Source organism: Pteropus medius, unplaced genomic scaffold (genome assembly GCF_902729225.1).
Source record: "Pteropus medius unplaced genomic scaffold, Ma_sr-lr_union100, whole genome shotgun sequence".
NCBI lineage: Eukaryota > Metazoa > Chordata > Mammalia > Chiroptera > Pteropodidae > Pteropus > Pteropus medius.
Window position 1 is genome coordinate 15113980 of NW_024346062.1, and position 17824 is coordinate 15131803.

The 17824-nt window shown below is 36.2% G+C and overlaps 1 long non-coding RNA gene and 1 pseudogene across 2 annotated transcripts in view; both read left to right on the top strand.

Annotated features, from left to right (window-relative positions):
• LOC120612575 (uncharacterized) overlaps positions 1-17824 on the top strand; it is a 382790-nt gene that overhangs the window by 245024 nt on the left and 119942 nt on the right. The gene's annotated exons all lie outside the window — the stretch shown is intronic.
• On the top strand, positions 242-8736 carry LOC120612572 (26S proteasome regulatory subunit 4-like; annotated as a pseudogene).

The window sequence follows — 17824 nt, forward strand, 5'->3', positions numbered from 1 at the left end:
GAAGACATCCTGCTTGGCATTCTCATATTTCTTGCCTTCTTTTTTGTTTGCATAGAAAGCATTTTCTTCCCAGCCTAATTCAGTGAAATGATGTCAATTGTTCACCTATTCTCTGTCTGAAATCAACTTTTAGATTAAATAAATTATATATCTTGACTTTATTTCCTCGTTTAATTTAATTTTATTGATGTTAAAACAATAGAGATAACAAAATGCTTCCAGTGTCAGTGGTAATTAAAAAAAAAAAAGCAGAAAGGTAATAAAATGTATTATTACTTTAGATACACCCTTCCCTCTTCATTCACTTGGGGGGAAAAATCTGATCTTGAGAGAAAATACAGAATGTGATTTTGTGCCAGTAGTAATTAGTGAGAACATCTTGATGAGAAGCAGTAATGAAAGAATCAATGACAAACATCAATAAAGTAAAGCCCAAATGAGGCTTCTGCATTTCATATTAGGTATTTACACATTGACTTAACCAAATGATTGAGAAATGACATTCTTAATCCCAGTATGCCATAAACTGTTTTGACCTTTCTAAACTATGCCAAGCTTTCCCAATTTTCCTGGAGAGTACACTATAAGGCTTTATAACTAATAATGCATTCCCATTAACTACTACAGTTGTTTCATTAATAGAATCTTACAATGAAGTCTAAAAATTGTTTAAAAAACAGGCACAAAGTGAAACATTAAAAATTGTATTAATATTGCATACTCAGGTCTTGGCTTTAGGCAGAAGTATGAGAAAGATAACATATTTTTGTTGTTTATTTTATAGTTTTAAGTTATAAGGCTTTTATTTGGCTTGATTTGAGTTTCTTCTTTTCCCCTTTTCACCACCATAAATCAAAAGATCTAGGATTGCTTTTATCTAAGTTTGCTGATGCTTCAAACAGCTGAATCAAGATGGGTCGGTTGGAGTGGTGGTCATACTGGAGATGACGAGAAGGTTGACAAGGATAAGTAAAGCAATACGAACCTCCTGTACCAATTAGTGTGTGGAAAAAGAAGAAGAAAACAGACCAGATGCTGCCAGCAAACTATGTCTGGTGACACCTCACATTCAGTACTCGTTAAAATTACTGAAGTTGGAATTAAATACTGTCTTCACATAGAGGAAGAATTCATTAGAAATCAGGAACAAATGAGGCCTTTAGAAGAAAAGCAAGAGGAGGAAAGATCAAAGATGGATGATCTGAGGGGGATCCCAATGCCAGTAGGAACCTCAGAAGAGATCTTTGATGACAGTCACACAATTGCGTCTACATCTGTGGGCTCAGAACTTTATGTTAGCGTTCTTTTATTTGTAGACAAGGATCTGCTGGAACCAGACTGCTTGGTCCTAATCAATCACAAGGTGCATGCCATGATAGAGATGCTGATGGATAACATGGATCCCTTGATCACAGTGACGAAGGTGGAAAAGTCCCTACAGGAGGCCTATGCTGCAATTGGCAGGGTTAGACAATCAAATCCAGAAAATTAAGGAATCTGTGGAGCTTCTTCTCACTCATCCTGGATATTATAAAGATGATTTAAAGCTCCCTGTGGGGGTCATTCTCTGTGACCCACCTGGCACAGGTAAAACCTTATTAGCCAGAGCAGTAGCAAATCAAACCTCAGCTGCTTTCTAGAGCATGGTTGGCTCTGAATTTATTCAGAAATACCTAGGCAATGGGCCCAAACTCCTTCAGAAAAGAATGCAAGAACATGCACTATCTACTGTGTTTATTGATGAAATTTATGCTATTAGGACAAAAAGATATGACTCAAATTCTGGTGATGAGAGAGAAATTTAGTGAACAATGTTGTAACTGTTGAACCAGTTAAATGGATTTGATTCAAGGAGAGACATAAAAGTTATCATGGCAGCAAACTAAATAGAAACTTTGAATCCAGTACTTATCAGACCAGTCTGCATTGACAGGAAAATCTAATTCCTCCTGCCTGAAGAAAAGACCAAGAAGCGTGTCTTTCAGATCCACACAAGCAGAATGATGCTGGCCAGTGATGTGACACTGGATGATTTGATCAAGCTAAAAATGACTTCTCGGGTGCTAATATCAAAGCAATCTATATGGAAGCTGGTCCAATGGCCTTGAGAAAACATAGAATAAAAGTAACAAATAAAGACTTCAAAAAATCTAAAGAAAATATTCTTTATAAAAAAATAAGAAGGCACCCCTGAGGATGCATGTTTCTCAGCAACTCAAAACAATTCCTGAATGAGTTTGAGGCCATTACCTAGATACTTCTGAATAAGTTCAGAGCCAACCACTCTCAAGAAAGTGGCTGAGGTTTGCTTTGCTACTGCTTTGGCTAATAAGGTTTTACCTGTGCCACGTGGGTTATAGAGAATGACCCCCACAGGGGTCTTTATATTCATCACTTCTATCTCTGGCAAGCTACAGTTCCCTTCAAGGAAATAGTTTAGAATGTCTGACCCCTTGGCGGGATGAGGTTGGGGTGTTGCCTAGAGGAACCCAAGTTCCAGTTGATTTTCATTAACAAAACATCCTGTGTACTGTGTACCTTTCTGAGCATGATATGTAGAATGACCATTATCCAGTACTCTCTTCCCAATAAAGCGTGCTCCTTCTAAAAAGGAAAAAAAGTTTGCTGATACTATACATACTGTTAAAAACATACTCTTCTAGGAGAAACATGGAGACTTCATGCCTCATGCTTAGACCAGGATTCCTTAACTTTGGAACTGTTGATATTTTGGACTGGGTAATTCTTTGACGTGGGAAACTCTCTTATGTGTTGCAGTGTGTTTAGCCTGCACCTATTAGATGCTGGTAGCACTACTGAGTCAAGGTTATCAAAAATATTTCAAAACATTGCCACATATCCTGTGGGGAGGGCGATGGCAAAAACTTCCCCAGTCTGAGAACCACTGCCTTAGATTATTTCCTGTGTGTTTCAGGTGGTATGTATAGAGCTAATTTGATAAACTAACATGGCCAAAAAGGAGGAAAGTCTAGAAGAGTTAGGAAATCCGATCATGCCAGACTATATTAGTTCTCAATCATGGAAGTGTGTTCATAAAACCTTGGGAGATTTAAAAAATACTAATATCCAGATCAATTGAATAAAGATCTCTGGGTGAACTACTGCTAAAATTGACTTAAGTGGGTTGCCCTGTGAATTTGATATTCTGCCTTTCAGGACAAGCATACAGGTCTCCTTTTTGCAGAATTTCTCATCTTTTAATTGATTTCTTCTCTGAGTCCAGAGTTGCTTCTGTTGGCCATGACTTTCCTGTGGTGTAGAGGGGCTACAAGTAGGACATAGATTAAACTCTTTGTAGGAAGTCTCTGATAAGAATAAGTTCAGGTGAAATCAAGACAGTTCATTTCATTGGCAGCTACTTTCTGGCATTTAGAGTAGAACAGAAGTTCTCAAAGTGAGATTTCTAAGAATCAGCAGCATCAGCATTGCCTGGGAACTTGTTAGAAATGCAGAATTTTGAACCACCCTGTATCGATTGAATTAACAACTCTGGGGGTGGGGTCCAGCAATTTTTGTGTTAATAAGACCTCCAGTTGATTCTAAAGCATATTGAAATTTGAGAACATGGATTAGAAATATCTCCTTATTCATTTATTTTTAGTGTTCTTCCAACTGGCCCTGATAAACTCCCTACTTCATAAGACTTAGATAACTAATAACAATTTTCATTGAACCTTTTGAATTCTTTCACTTAAGATTCCATTCTCTCACGAATATTCATTATGAAAATATGCGTTATTTCCACAGGTTACATAATCTGCAGTGGAAGAGCATTCACCCAAGTAAATGAGCATAGATACTCTTCCAGATTTATGCACTGTGAGTCCATACTAAACAACAGTTTAATATAACTTGCACGGGTAACATTTAGCAGCTAGTGGGCCAGGGGAAAATGACCTGCGAGAACCATGCAGAAGAGTAGGCCACATGCAGAAAAGAATATGATGCTAGACGGAATCACTGATGACTGGTGAAGGAGGAAACAAAAGTACTTTATGCTTTTCCATTTTACATTAATTTTAAGTGGACTAAACTCTAGCATTCTACATCATTAAGCTTAGTAGCTTGACTGTTTGTTATAGGTCAATAATGGAGATGGGTTTCTATACCAAGTGTCACCTGCTAGTTGATGAAATTATTTCCTGGTAAACAAGCTCATGTTCCAGTGAAAAAATCAGTATGATTTTTATGTGGATACTGATCCCTAGAGGGGTAGTTTGCAATGTGGGTTCTAGTTAGAAGGACATTAAAGGAGTCTAGGAGAAAAATGCCCTTGCAGCAGACTAGGATAGTAGCTGCAGATATGATGTGATGTTAGCTTTGAGATCTAGTAGATTCCATGGATTCCAAGTAAAGGGAGGACTCCTGGGTTTTTGCCAAATCATCCAGGTGGATATGACATAATGGAAACTGGGAAATCTACCGAGAAGCATATTGAAAAGATTTTGGAATCAAGTTGTCTATTTCGATCATATTAACTATAAGATTCCTTTTACATATAAAAATAGAAATGCTAAGAAAATAGAATAATAAACAAGTCTAGAGCTGAGGGGAGGGATTTAGGTTTAGGATTTAAATTTGGAAATCTTCTGCATATAGATTTGTAAAGCCCTGAGAATGGATGAAAGGAGCGGAGAGGAGAAAAGAACAGAAGAAAAAGAAATACCTGAAGTCTGAGGTTTTTCATTTTGTATTCCTTTAGGCTCAATAGTCTGGTTTTTTTTTTTTTATCGTGTGTAATTCCATTTTTCCTGTTTAATATTACTCTTTATGATGTTTATAAACAAGACTTTTTTTTGTTTTCTTTTTCACAATTTTTATCTGAGCAATTAAATGACACTATAATGTAGCCTACTGACAGTAGTTTTTCATTACCATTATGGTATCACAGCTTCCCATTGAGGCTGATAAAGGCTTGTGCTCCAGTAATCAACATACTACTAAATATATGAGAAAGCATTTGAGCCAAAAAGGTTACTTTTCTATTCAATTCTTTAAAATCCTCTCTTATTTTCTTTGTTTTTGGCTGCCTTTTGCTTAATGGTCTTGTCAGGTGTTCCAAGCGTGATAGCTATGTGAGGCCAACCAGAAGAAGAACTGAACTGGGAAAATAATTACATTTCTTCAATAGACTGTTTTAGAAAGCTGGAGATGAAAGATGAACATCCATAGGTATAAGATAGCTTCTATTTTGTACTTAAAAGAAATCTTACCTCCTGACTGATGATAATTTATAGAATTACAAGTTTAGTATGTATGTATGCATGTGTGCCTGTTCACATAGAAACATATAGAGGCTGCATTATTTTCTACCAATAAATTTTATAGTTTTTATATCAAGTAAAGATATTTTGCTAATATGATCCCTGCAGTTGATAATATAACTTTATGGGCTAGACTAACAATATAGCTTCCTGATTGGGCTGTAAAAGAATCAACAGCTGGCTTAGAGTTCCTAGGGGCAGCATTTGGAAGATATAACTTGTCCAGTTTGGCCACTGCTTCTCTATCTTTTGCAGTTTCTTGGGGTCTCCTTCTTAGCCTCGGTGCTTGAGAAAGCTTTGGTGGAAGGCATTCAGCAGATAACACACTTGGCTCTGACAGGCCAAGAAATCCAGGAAAGAGCCAAGATAAACCTATGGCTCATTTTTGCATTCTTTTATTAATAGCAACTATGATTATTCTTTAGAGATTATTGGAAAAGCAGTTTGGGGTAATGGATGTGAACTTGTATCCTGATGCCAGTTCTATGTGCATTCGTATTTTATTTCTTGGTAAGAGCTCAAAAAACAACTGGGTAGAAATATTGTCTTTTTGCATCTCTGAATTCACCCTTAATGAGAGAGTAGTTTTCCTGCCAAGAGAGAAGAGTAAAGAAACAAAATTACGTGATTCTGTAATATTGACTTTCTGTTACACAAGCAAATTGGCAAGCAGGAAATGCTGGAGGTCTTATGTAGCTTAGGGAGACATCTGTTGAAGGCTCAATGTGAAAGCTATTTTGTCTTGAGCATATCTAAATTGGTGCTACAAGAAAAATAAATATTGGATAGATTCCTGGTATCTTGGGTTTCTTCTGCATAGAATTTGACATAGAAATTCATCCATTTGCTGTAGATGTTGGTTTTTGGAAAGTTACAGAGGTGAGAAAAGGTGATATAAATAATCTTACATTGTTAACACAAAATGAAAAAAACAAATGCTCACTTGAACTTTACACAGCACTGAGACATTAATTCAACTTTTACTGGGTGCCTGCTATGTGCCAGAAACTGCTATGTGCTGGGGATAAGATGAGTGAGATATTGGCAACCTTCTCAAGGAATGCATGGTCTCTAGCCTTTGCTCTAAAACTTAGTTCTGAGTAGATCAATGCTCCTTTAGCTCTTATGTTTTCTTGAGTTTCGGAGACTAGAACTACGTAATTGTGATGGTTACTTTTATGTGTTAACTTGACTGGTACATAGGTGCCAAAAATTTGGTTAAAGATTCTTCTGGGTGTGTCTGTGAGGGTGTTTCTGGATGAAATTAACATTTGAACAGTAGACTGAGTAAAGTAGGTCGCCCTCTCCAGTGTGGGTGAGCCTCATCCAATCCATTGGAGGCCTGAATAAAACAAAAGACAGAGTAGGGGGGAATTCTGCCTGTTTTCAAGGTGGGGCATTGGTCTTCTGCACTTGAACTGGAACTACTTTTACTGTAAGTTCTCCTTTTTCTCAGGCTTTCAGACCCAGACTGAGCTGTACCACTGGCTCTCCTGGGTTTCCAACTTGCCGACAACAGATTGTAGGACTTCTCAGCCTCCATACTAACACAGCCAATTCATTATAATAAATCTCTCTGTCACTCTTTCTCTGTCTCTGTCTTTCTTTCTCATGTATGTCTTATTAGTTCTGTTTCTCTGGAGAACCCTGACTAATGCCCCAGGGTACCCCAGGAGCAGGTGCAGAGATACAAATCAGGACAATTAAGACAATTTCCTAGATAGACACCCTGTAGAAATCCAGGAGATTCATTCTCATTGTGAAATATAGTCTTATAATCTGGCACCACTAACTCTGAAAACAACAGTGTAGATTCATCTTTAGAAATGTGCCCTTGAAAATTAAGTTACGAATATCTCAAAATAAAGTTAAAAATTGTAAATCAAACAAGCTAAGAATAGGTCTATCTACATCCAGAAACATGCAGATACACCATACAATCACAACTGCATTTTGCATTTATGTGAAAGAGACATAAAAAAATGATAATTTGGGAAGGGATTTGCCCAATTTACAATGAGAAAGAAACCAGGGCTGATGTCTTAAGCAGCAAAGAATAGAGCTGGAGCACTCATACCTACTTTCTTTAGCTTCTCAGATAAAATTTTTTACCTTTCTATACACCTAACTACAGTAAGCCAGGGCTGGTCAAAGGTCACCAACAAAGCAGATGCTTAGATTTTTATTTAATGACACAAACATAGCTGCTTGATTAAATTTCATGTAATATGCAGCCATTATACAATACAAAACCCAGAAAAGGATTGAGTGAAAGAAAACACCAGAAAATTATTGTGGTGTTAAAAACAAGAGTCAACTAGAACAGCTAACCACAGGTGCACTTGGTTGCTCTGCCTTTGTGAGGGCTCACCTTGTTTGGTAATGTTTAACATTCTGAAATTCTCAAGTAAGATGTTGAAAGGAAATGATGCTGTGGAGGCTTTCGGGCCATGGTCCCAGTGTGCACCTGTGGTGTGCTTGGGAACCGCTGGCTGTGGAAACCAGTCAGTGTTTGCTTATGTTAATTTTCTAGTCAGCACAAAAACACCATGGGAATGCTGGAAGATTTTGGGGACGCCCTTTCTCGAGTTGCATTTGTTTTCACTCATTGGTTGAAAAGTTGCGGGTTTTGTTTTGTTTCGTGTATGGACAACGTTTTCATGTATAAATCTTTTTTTATTATGACTAGAAACAAGGTATCAAACTACAACCACCATTACCTTTTACTCATCAAATATTTAAAACTGAGAAAGACAAAAATCCAGTGTTCCTCACTTGGATCACTTCCTCATACTTCTTTGAGTAACTTTCTGTGTCTACGATACCGTTCCCACCTATTCCTCCGCTTTACTTGTGTGCAAATGCTTACCAGTATTGGCCACTCGGTAGAGTTTCTTATGAGCAACATACATCTAAGTAGTTATGCATAACTGATATGAATCTTTCCAACGACATATTAACTCTGTGATGGTTTAACTTCTATGTGTCATAGTTTCATATGTAATGTGGTACTAATGCTTTCTTGGTGACATTGAATTGGATTGAAATGATACAATAAACATATAATGTTGTGTCTGGCACATGATAAATATGCAATATCTAAATGTGTGTTTATTCTATAAATATTTATGAGCATTTTTTTATATATTTGGCATGGTTCATTTATGGGGAAAGCAAAGGTGAGGAGGAAAGAGATTTTCTGTTAAAGTTGAGTGATATTGGCAATGATTTATTAGCTTATTCTACAAATTTTTTGTTGACTTCCAATTGCATGTGAGGAAATAAAGAAGAAATAAAGTGGTATACAAGTTAGGCTGATGTTCACTAGCACAGCCCTGTTTGGATGTACTGATTGTTTGCAGCTGGTATGTGTTCATGTCAGTGTCTCTGCTGTAACAGTTGGCTATTCAAATGTTATTCCTGGTGATAAATAAAATATTCAATGAAATAATCCATGAAAAGTGTTTATCATGGTGTCTGACCTAGAGTAAATGTTCATTAAATATTAATTTTTGTTATTACTATCATTGCTATTATGTAAAAGTGAATTGTATTCCTAAAAGGAGCTCAAAATTTAGTATTAGAGAATATTTTCCAAATGACCATAGTATTAGAAATACCACAGAAAATTCTAGGAGATTTTGGGGAGAGAAATCTTATTTCTTTGATGAAGATAGGAAAATGCATAATAATGAGAGGCTAGGCATAGAAAGAAGTTTTTGAACTGGAGATGGAGAATTGACCAAGTTTGGGCACTTGAAAATGGGGAAGAGGGATTAATAGTCAGGCAAACAAAAGACAAAGCAGGTCAAATCAGGAGAATTAGGAAAGAATAGATGGAACTATGGGGGGTGGGTAGAAGAACCAAAACCAAAACAAAAACAAAAAAAAACAAATAAAAACATTTCATTTAACCGCAGCACAGGTTGGGCATATTTGGTCTGGTGAGGTGAATTAGAAGGGTTCCTAATGGCAGCCTAGGATTTGGATTGGACTTGGCCAGTAGGTGGAGCATAGCCGTCAGGCAGCTGCAGCTGCAGCTGCAGCCTTTCCCTTCATCATAGAACCATACGGATCAACCTAAATCAGGGATCTCCCCTTGGCACTATTAACATTTTGGGTTGGTGAATTCTTTGCTGAGGTGGGGCTGTCCTGTGTGATATGAAATGTTTAGCAGCATCCTTGGCCTTTGTCCATTAGATAGTATTACCCTTTTTGTGTAACAACCAAAAATGTCTCTAGATATTGCCAGATGTTTCCTAGGAAGCAAAATTGCCCTGGTTGAGAAACACTGACATAGACGATGGTGTGGCAGGGCCAATTATTGGTTTTTAAGCAATTCTTGGTTATTTCCTTTTTTTCCTACTCTTCACACGGTGATTAATTTCTGGGCTCTCTTACCTCACAGGAAGGTTTTGGTAATTTAGGAAACTACATTACAATTTTCCTTTCTCAGTTTTCTTTCCTAAATTAAGTCAGTAAGGTTATGTTGTGTTTTCTTGAGGCAGAGAAGAGAAGAGCTTTTGAGGAAAACCTTAACAGAGAGAAGGACTTGTGCTAGTACCATACTGTCTTGATTACTTTTAAGTGAATTTTGAAATCAGGAAATATGTGAGCTCCAACTTGGTTCTTTTTCATGACTATTCTGGCTATTCTGGATCTCTTAAATTTTAGTATGAATTTTAGTATCAGCTTGTCAACTTTCGTGTAAAAGCCAGCTTGGATTTTGATACAGATTTTATCGAATCTATAAATTAATTTGGGGAATATCGCCATTTTAACGACAGTAATTTCCCAACTCACAAACATGGGATGTATTTCCATTTATTTAGGTCTTTAATGGTTTATAATTTTTAGTGTAAATTTACTTCTTTGTTAAATTTATTCTTGTTTTATTCTTTTTGATATCATTGTAAATGAAGTTACATTTATTTTTGGATTGGTCATAGTTAGTATATAGAAATACAATTGATTTTTGCATATCAATCTTATATCCTGCAACCTTGCTCATATTCATTTATTAGTTCTGATAGGATTTTTCTTTGTGTACCCTTTGGAATTTTCTATAGGCCAGGTCATGTCATCTGCAAATAGAGATAGTTTTACTTCTTCCTTTCCAACCCAGATTCTTTTTATTTTTCTTTATTGCCTAATTTCCCTGTATAGATCTTCCAGTACAATTTTGATTAAAAGTGGCAAGAGGGGATATGTTTGTCTTATCCTTGATTTTAGGAGGAAAGCAATTGGTATTTCACCATTGATTACGATGTTATCTGTGGATTTTTTTTTGTGATGCCTTTTATCAGGTCCTAGTTCATTCAGTGTTTCTGTCATAAAAGATTACTGGATTTTGTCAAAATGCTTTTTCTGCATCTATTGTAATGACCATATGATTTGTGTCCATTATTCTATTAACATTATATATAACAATATGTGATTTTCATGGTAAAAGAACCTTGCATTTTTTAATAAATCATACTTGATCATGATGTATAATCCTTTTCATATGTTGTTAGATTTTCTTTGTTAGTATTTTATTTAAGATTTTTACATTTATGCATATTCATAAGGGATATTCGTCTGTAGTTTTCCTGAGTTATCCTTGTCTCATTTCGATATCAGGGTTATATTGGTCTCATAGAATTAGATGGGAAGTATTCTTTTTCTCTTCCATTTTCTGGAAGAGTTCATTGAAATTGGTGTTAATTTTTCTTTAAATGTTTGATATAATTCATCAATGAGGCCATCTTGGCCTGGACTTCTCTTTGTGAGAAGTTTTCAATTATTAATTCACTCTTTACTTACAGATCTGTTAAGATATTTCTATTTCTTCTTGATTCAGTGTCAGTAATTTTTGCCGTTATAGGAATCTTTCCATTTCATATAAGTTTTTTGAATTTTCCTTTTTTAAAAAAACATATATATATCTTCTGTGTACTTCAGAGGATCCTCAACTCAAGAATCTGTAGTCTCATAGGGAAGAAAGATAGAAGCACAAATAGATACTGTACAGTAAATGGGTTACACTTTAAAAATTTATAGAGAAAATATTATAAACATCTGGAAGAGAAAATATGACTTGCAAGTTTAATGGGCTTTTGTTTGGAGGATGGTGAGGTCACACAAAACTAAAATATGTGAATTTTTTCTGGGTCTGGAAGGATGTTCAGAACTAGCAGAGTTGTGAGGCCATTTTTCTATGAGTCTCTTGTGTTTCTGCACATATTGTAGTAAAGGCAATGGTTACATTTTTCAAGTATGTTTGTAGGTCAAACAGCTTTGGAAGATAGAAATCTTATCTCTCTCTAAAGGAAAGAGCTGACATACCTACTGTCTTGTATAAAAGATCCAATTTTTCTAAACTCAGGGTTCTTTTCTGTAATGCAACCCATTGTGTATATAGGTATCACTGGGACCTTTTCATTTTGGCCTTTGGGAAATTGTGATTGATGAACAGTCCAATGGGTAGGCTAAATGAAGGTATACATGGAGAGAGAGCATTGGCAAAGACATGCATGGGGAAAATGATAGGACTGCGAATAATGTTTTTGTGGAGCTATGGTGTTCCTGGACAACACGAAATAAGCTTGGAAAAGATGCACAGGGTGGTAGAATTTGACATGCTATTCTAATGTTTTTTAAACTTAGTTTGTAGGGAAGGTGAATAGTCACTGGCTAAGTATATTCCTATTCTTTAAAATATTAATGTTGCAGTCATGTCCATGAGGGATTAAGCAGAGAAGACATTAAAAAAAGGAAATCATCAGTTAGGAGGCTATTACAATAATGGATAAGAAATAATTATTTCCCTGGTTTATTGGCATTTGGAACTGAGAAGACAAATATAAAAAATCTTTATGGAAGTAGAGCAGTAGTAAATTGGATGCTGTGTGTTGGGCAGAGATTCTGGCTGCTGTGGGTACCACTGTATTTGTAATGAATAGGATGGTGCCTGCACATGATAGGTGTACAACAAGAGTGAGAAGTTGAGTGAAAGAATCAGCAAGAATTCTGGCAGAGAGGGAGAAGAGAGAAACATTGATTCTATCTGTTTTAAGTTGGAGTAACAATGAGAATGATGGTGTAATAAAGGGATGTGGGAAATACTGGAGTATTAACACATTTAAAGAGCACATTAATGAATTTATTTTTTAACACATTGAATTTATTGCTTCTGTGGATCAGTTCAAATGGTGCTGAACAGCAGGCAGTTAGGAATGGGAATCACGAGTCTGGAAAAGTTAAGCTGACAACCTCCAGCATGAAAGCGATCACTAAAGGAGAGACAGGCATGTGTGTGTGGGTTGGGGTAGGGAGCTGGTTGGGGGCAGATGGAAGAGAAGAGAAAAAGACCAGAGTTAAGAAAGAAACCCTGGACAATACCCAGTTCAGGATTAGGAGGAGGAAGTTTAAGAAGTTAAAGAGTAATCAAAGAGATAAAATACTTATCTCAGAGTTTCCAAAGCTAAGAAGGTGTAGTGTTTCAAAAATAAAATGATGGTTGCATTCACTGAGTTTTCAGCAGGGTTTAGAAGAAGAAGTCTAGAAAATGGTCATTGGGAGTTTAGTGATATATTTTGAAAAGAGTAAATCCTATAGAATGGTGAAAGTAGACAGATTGTAGAGAATGGGGAAATGAGTGGCACTGAGAATATGTAGGAAATGTGAAGACTTTTTCAAAAGAGTCAATAGCAAATCATACTTTGAGTTGACTAGGTACTTGCTTTTGGAAGAAGCTGGGGTGATGGTGCATATGCTTGTGGAGACTCAAATTTAAAAAAATAGCTTAAATTGATTAAAAAAAAATGATTCTCCATGGATAACAAAGTGATTGTCCCTGGACCAGGCTTTCTTTGTAAATGATGGATTTGAATACAAAGATACCTGGCACAAACTATGATGTCCATTCCTAAAGTTGCTACTTGGCTGGAAGTTCTGAGAAGAGAAAACATACTTATTCTGCACTGAAATAAAATGAATATATTTTCTTTTTTTATTCTTTCTTTCTTTCTTTTTTTTTTTTGTATGTAGTTTTTCATCTAGATTTGGTATAAGTTAACATTTTTCAGAGGCTCATCACCATGGCAGAAGTCTGGTATTAGTTTAGGAATCTTGATGCTAATAAATAGACGAGACTAGAATGTGGTCATTCACCCTGGACAAAGCCCTCTTCTTAGAGAATGTAATATGTTAGTTTTGGCTATTTTTGCCTCAGGCCAGCCAGTTAGCTGCCACATCACCATCTACAACATATGCAATATACAAATGAAAACTATCTTGAGACATATAGGGAAGCACTGAGACAAAGAGATGCTTCTGTTCAGAAAAATCATTCTTGTCGAGATTTAGTGCAATATCACCTGATGAACACAGTGTAAGGATTTTTCTTAAAAGAGATTTAATTCAAAACTTTTTAAAAAGGAAAAAAAAAAAGATAAAACCACTACTCGAAAGCTTCAGCTTAAAAATAAATAGAATCCTTAATTTGATTTTAGCATGGGAAGCATTTAAATATTCAACTCTCACAAGTTGCTTCTATTGGTGGGTAGCTATGACCATAAAGTAATACATAAAAGACTGAGGGATTGTGTTGAGATGACGTGAGGTAAGAGCTAAGTGGCTGCTTTTCTGGGACTCCTGGACACAACCAGGAGAGAAGATTAATATGTTTAAAAGCTGGTTAGAGCCTTATTTCATAAACTGTGAAATGTCCACTCATGTTAAGTCAGATTGCGTTTCTGGGTGGCTGAAATGTTAAACAGATTTTTGTCTTCTTGCCATGCTTTTAATGAAACCCACTGATCTTGCAGACATGTTTCAATGTATCAGGCATGTTCAGGGTGGGGAATAACTTGTGGACTGCAGAAGACAGAGGACCCTATCTGTAAGTCTAACTGGGTCCTATCAAATGATAAGTAAAAGCTAAATATAGTAAAATGCTTTTAGCAGTTCTGTTGATAGATAAAAAGAAAAAAAAACTGATTAAAAAAATTTTTATATGTTATAGTAAATGTATTTTTCTCTTTTTCTTTCTTTCTTTCTTTTCTTTTTTTTTTTTTTTAATTATAGTGACATTGGTTAACGAAATCCAGTAAGTTTCAGGTGCATAATTTAACAGAAAAACCTGATTTTTTTAAAGTGCCGTAAGGTATCATATTTTTTTCTTAGGACTTATATGGGGATGCGTTAGTATGTCCTTTATTTAGAAGGCTAGGGTTACATTTTTAGTTAAGGACTTTAATTTTCCAGTTTCTGTTAGAGGGACAGTGGGAACTTGGCAATGTATGTATCTAAATACCTGTTGGCAAGCTAGTTCCCAGCCACTTCATTTATTCTGGTGCTAGGGAACAACCTAGCAGTTGACGCCACAGTGGAGAGAAATAATATATTTTGCAATCACCTTTAAGTACTTTTTAAGGGGAAAACAGATGGGTTTACCTTATCTATTTTGAGACTCTGCTTTGTGAACTCTGGATTGCTTTATATTATCATCATGATTCAAAAAGGAGATGAGAGCTATCAATCAATGGCTGAATGACAACAAGAAAATGCTGGAACTCAGAGGTGGTTCTAGGGGTCTTTGAGGTGCCTTTTCCTTCTCATTCATTCAGTCAAGAGATATTTATTGAGCACCAGCTATGTGACAGGCTGTGTGGTGGGATGAGGATACAATGCATTTCACAAAGAGTCTGCTTCCTAGTCACTGACAGAGTGATGGTGGTGGCCGGAATAGGAGAGGAAAATTCAGCCCATGGCAATAGACTGTAACACGTGCAAGAGTAGGAATACAACTAGGGTGCCTATCCTAGGAATATGAGATCAGGGAAAGGTTCTTTCAGAAGTTCGCATCTAAATTAAATTCTAAGAAACAAATATCACTAGACAAGAGGAAGGAAGGAGGAGAGTATGCCATGTAGAATAAAAGAATATGCAGACTGTTGGAGGCAACAAAGAACCTGATGTGCTTAAGGAACAAGCCATGGTGCTGTGGTTTGGAGGGAGGGCAAGAATCGAGGGCCATGAGGATGTAGCAGAGTCATATTAGGCTTTGTAGGCTCATTAGAGAATTTAGACTTTGTCTTCCTCTGAAGACAAGGAGTCATGTTGGAGGTTTGAGCAGAGGAATGATACAGTAAAATCATTCTGATTTCAGCTGGGAAGTGTTTACAAGAGGAGAATCTGGATAGAGGGAGACCAGTTAAGAGGCAATACAGTGAATGATAAATGTAATTAATGACAGTAGCTTCATCTGAATTAAGAAAGTGGTGATGGGGAGAAGTGAATTAATTCCAGATTAATAAACAAGTTTTTTTCTCACTCATGAGAGGGATCTGTTTATCATTTTCAGGTTCAGATTTCTGCATAACTTGCCTCTGCTACAGGTGCTGCTGCCCATATGTCCCTACCTTCCCAGAGTTCCCAGCCCTAGGTGGCCTGCTTAGAAAAGATTGGCAGGTCCAGTGAGATTCTCCTCTTTTCAGTATTATGGAAATTGAAACACCAGAAAATTGGGTTAGAGAATATTGGGAATTTGACCTGAAAATATAACTGTTGATGAATAAGATGAAAAAAACAAAAACTAAACAAACAAAAAACTCCCTAATCATCAGAAGGAGGAAAGTGAAACAGATTATGGCGGACACAAAAGTCAATGTAGTATTTGAGAAATTGAAGGTGTTGCTTGATTCTACTTCATATCCTGCTCTTAAATTACAAAACTCAGTGATATCTGCACAACACCCATACCTTTCTGTAGTTGAGCTAATTAGAGTGATCCTTTACTTGAATTGTCTTTATTACATCTCCTGCCCTACCTCTCATTATATTGAAATTCTGCTACATAACTTAGGATTAATGTGGTGTTAGCTAGATTACTTGATGAATAGGTGTGAGGCCTCTGAGCCTTTAACTATTCTATCCCCTTGTTTACGTCTGTCTCAATTGATGCATTTGAAAGTAAGGAAATAGCATATCCCTTCCATGATCACATGATCATAGTTTCAGTACTCCAGGTTTCTAGGTTAGAACCAATGGGTTAGTTGGCTCCTTGGAAATCTTTATTTCCATTTACAAAAAGATTATGAACCTGATTAAAGCAGAATCACCTAGCCTGTCAGAGTCTTATGAAAGGACAAGATGATGTGTTTTAAGTTGTTATGTTATTAAAAACATATCATTTTGGTACAGATCCTATTTCCTTAGGAGACACTACTTTGGTTGTGGAATGGACCATCAGAAGTGATTGTTCCATTTGACAGTAAGAGGAAAAACATGATGGCTGCTCAGATTTAATGTCCAAACTCCAGTCTTTTCAGAACCAATAGCCTCCTCCAATTTGAAGACTCTGAAGCTAGTAAATGGAACTGAAAGCATCTTAGAGCTCCATGTTGACACCACATGATCATAAACCCTTCAGATTCTGTAAAGACATCATAAAGCAGATTGTTCCTTCACAAGTAAACGGATTAAAGGGAGACAGAGCTTAGACATCTTGGAGCCTAATGAGGGCATTTCAGGGAAATGATGCTCCTTTTCTAGAACAAATGATAAGTTTTCCTTATGTGTGAGAAAGAGAATTGTTCATAGGAATAAAGTGAAGGGACAGGGTAAACACTATATTCTATTTCAGTAGCACTGGACTGGGGATCAGAAAACTTGGAACATTAATTGGGTGACCTTAGGAAAGTAAACTAACCACACTGCTTGTCTTTTCTTATTTGTAAATGAGAATGTCTATTCATTCAATAGACATATATTGAGTAAATATTATCCAGTTACTTTCGCATTTGTAATTTTGGTTCACCCTCATAAGAATCCAATGAGGAAGCCATTATTATTTATTCATACATAAGGAATCTGATGCTCAGAGGGTTTAAATGACCTATCTGAGTCATAGTTGGTCAGTGGTAAAGTTGTAGTTGGTCAGTGGTTGAGGCAGGACTCAACTCCAACTTTCCAAGTGTAGTCTTATTACTGCTATAAGAAGCTGCTTTCCTTGTGGTTTAATGCATGTAGTTATAGTTATTAATATTTGTTATCTTATAGGAGTTATCGTTCAATTTCCTATGTATTTTCCCAATTAAACTATAAGCTCTTCAAAAGCAGAGATCTCAATATTTATATCTTTCTAACTTGCTCCTCATTTCTGACAATACAGAATACTGATCTTTACATACATATATATTCATGATTCATCATTTAACAAAATATTAATCAAGTTCCTACTGTGTGTCAGGTACTGTTTTAGGTGCTTAGAATACATTAGTACACAAACAAATGATATCCCTGATTTCATTAATTTGTATTCTAGTAGAAGGAAAAGCAAATAAGTAAATGACATAATTCATGAAATATATTAAGAGGGGTTAAGGACGATAGAAAAAGTAGAGGAAGTTAAGGAAGGTTGAGAATTCAGCAGAAAAGGTCAGTTTGCAATTTTAAACAAGGCCATCAAGGTTAGCTTCATTGACAGCTGCATATTTCTTACTTAAATTCACTTAGATGTATCCTCTGACAACCTCAAGCCTCAGCTTTGCTAA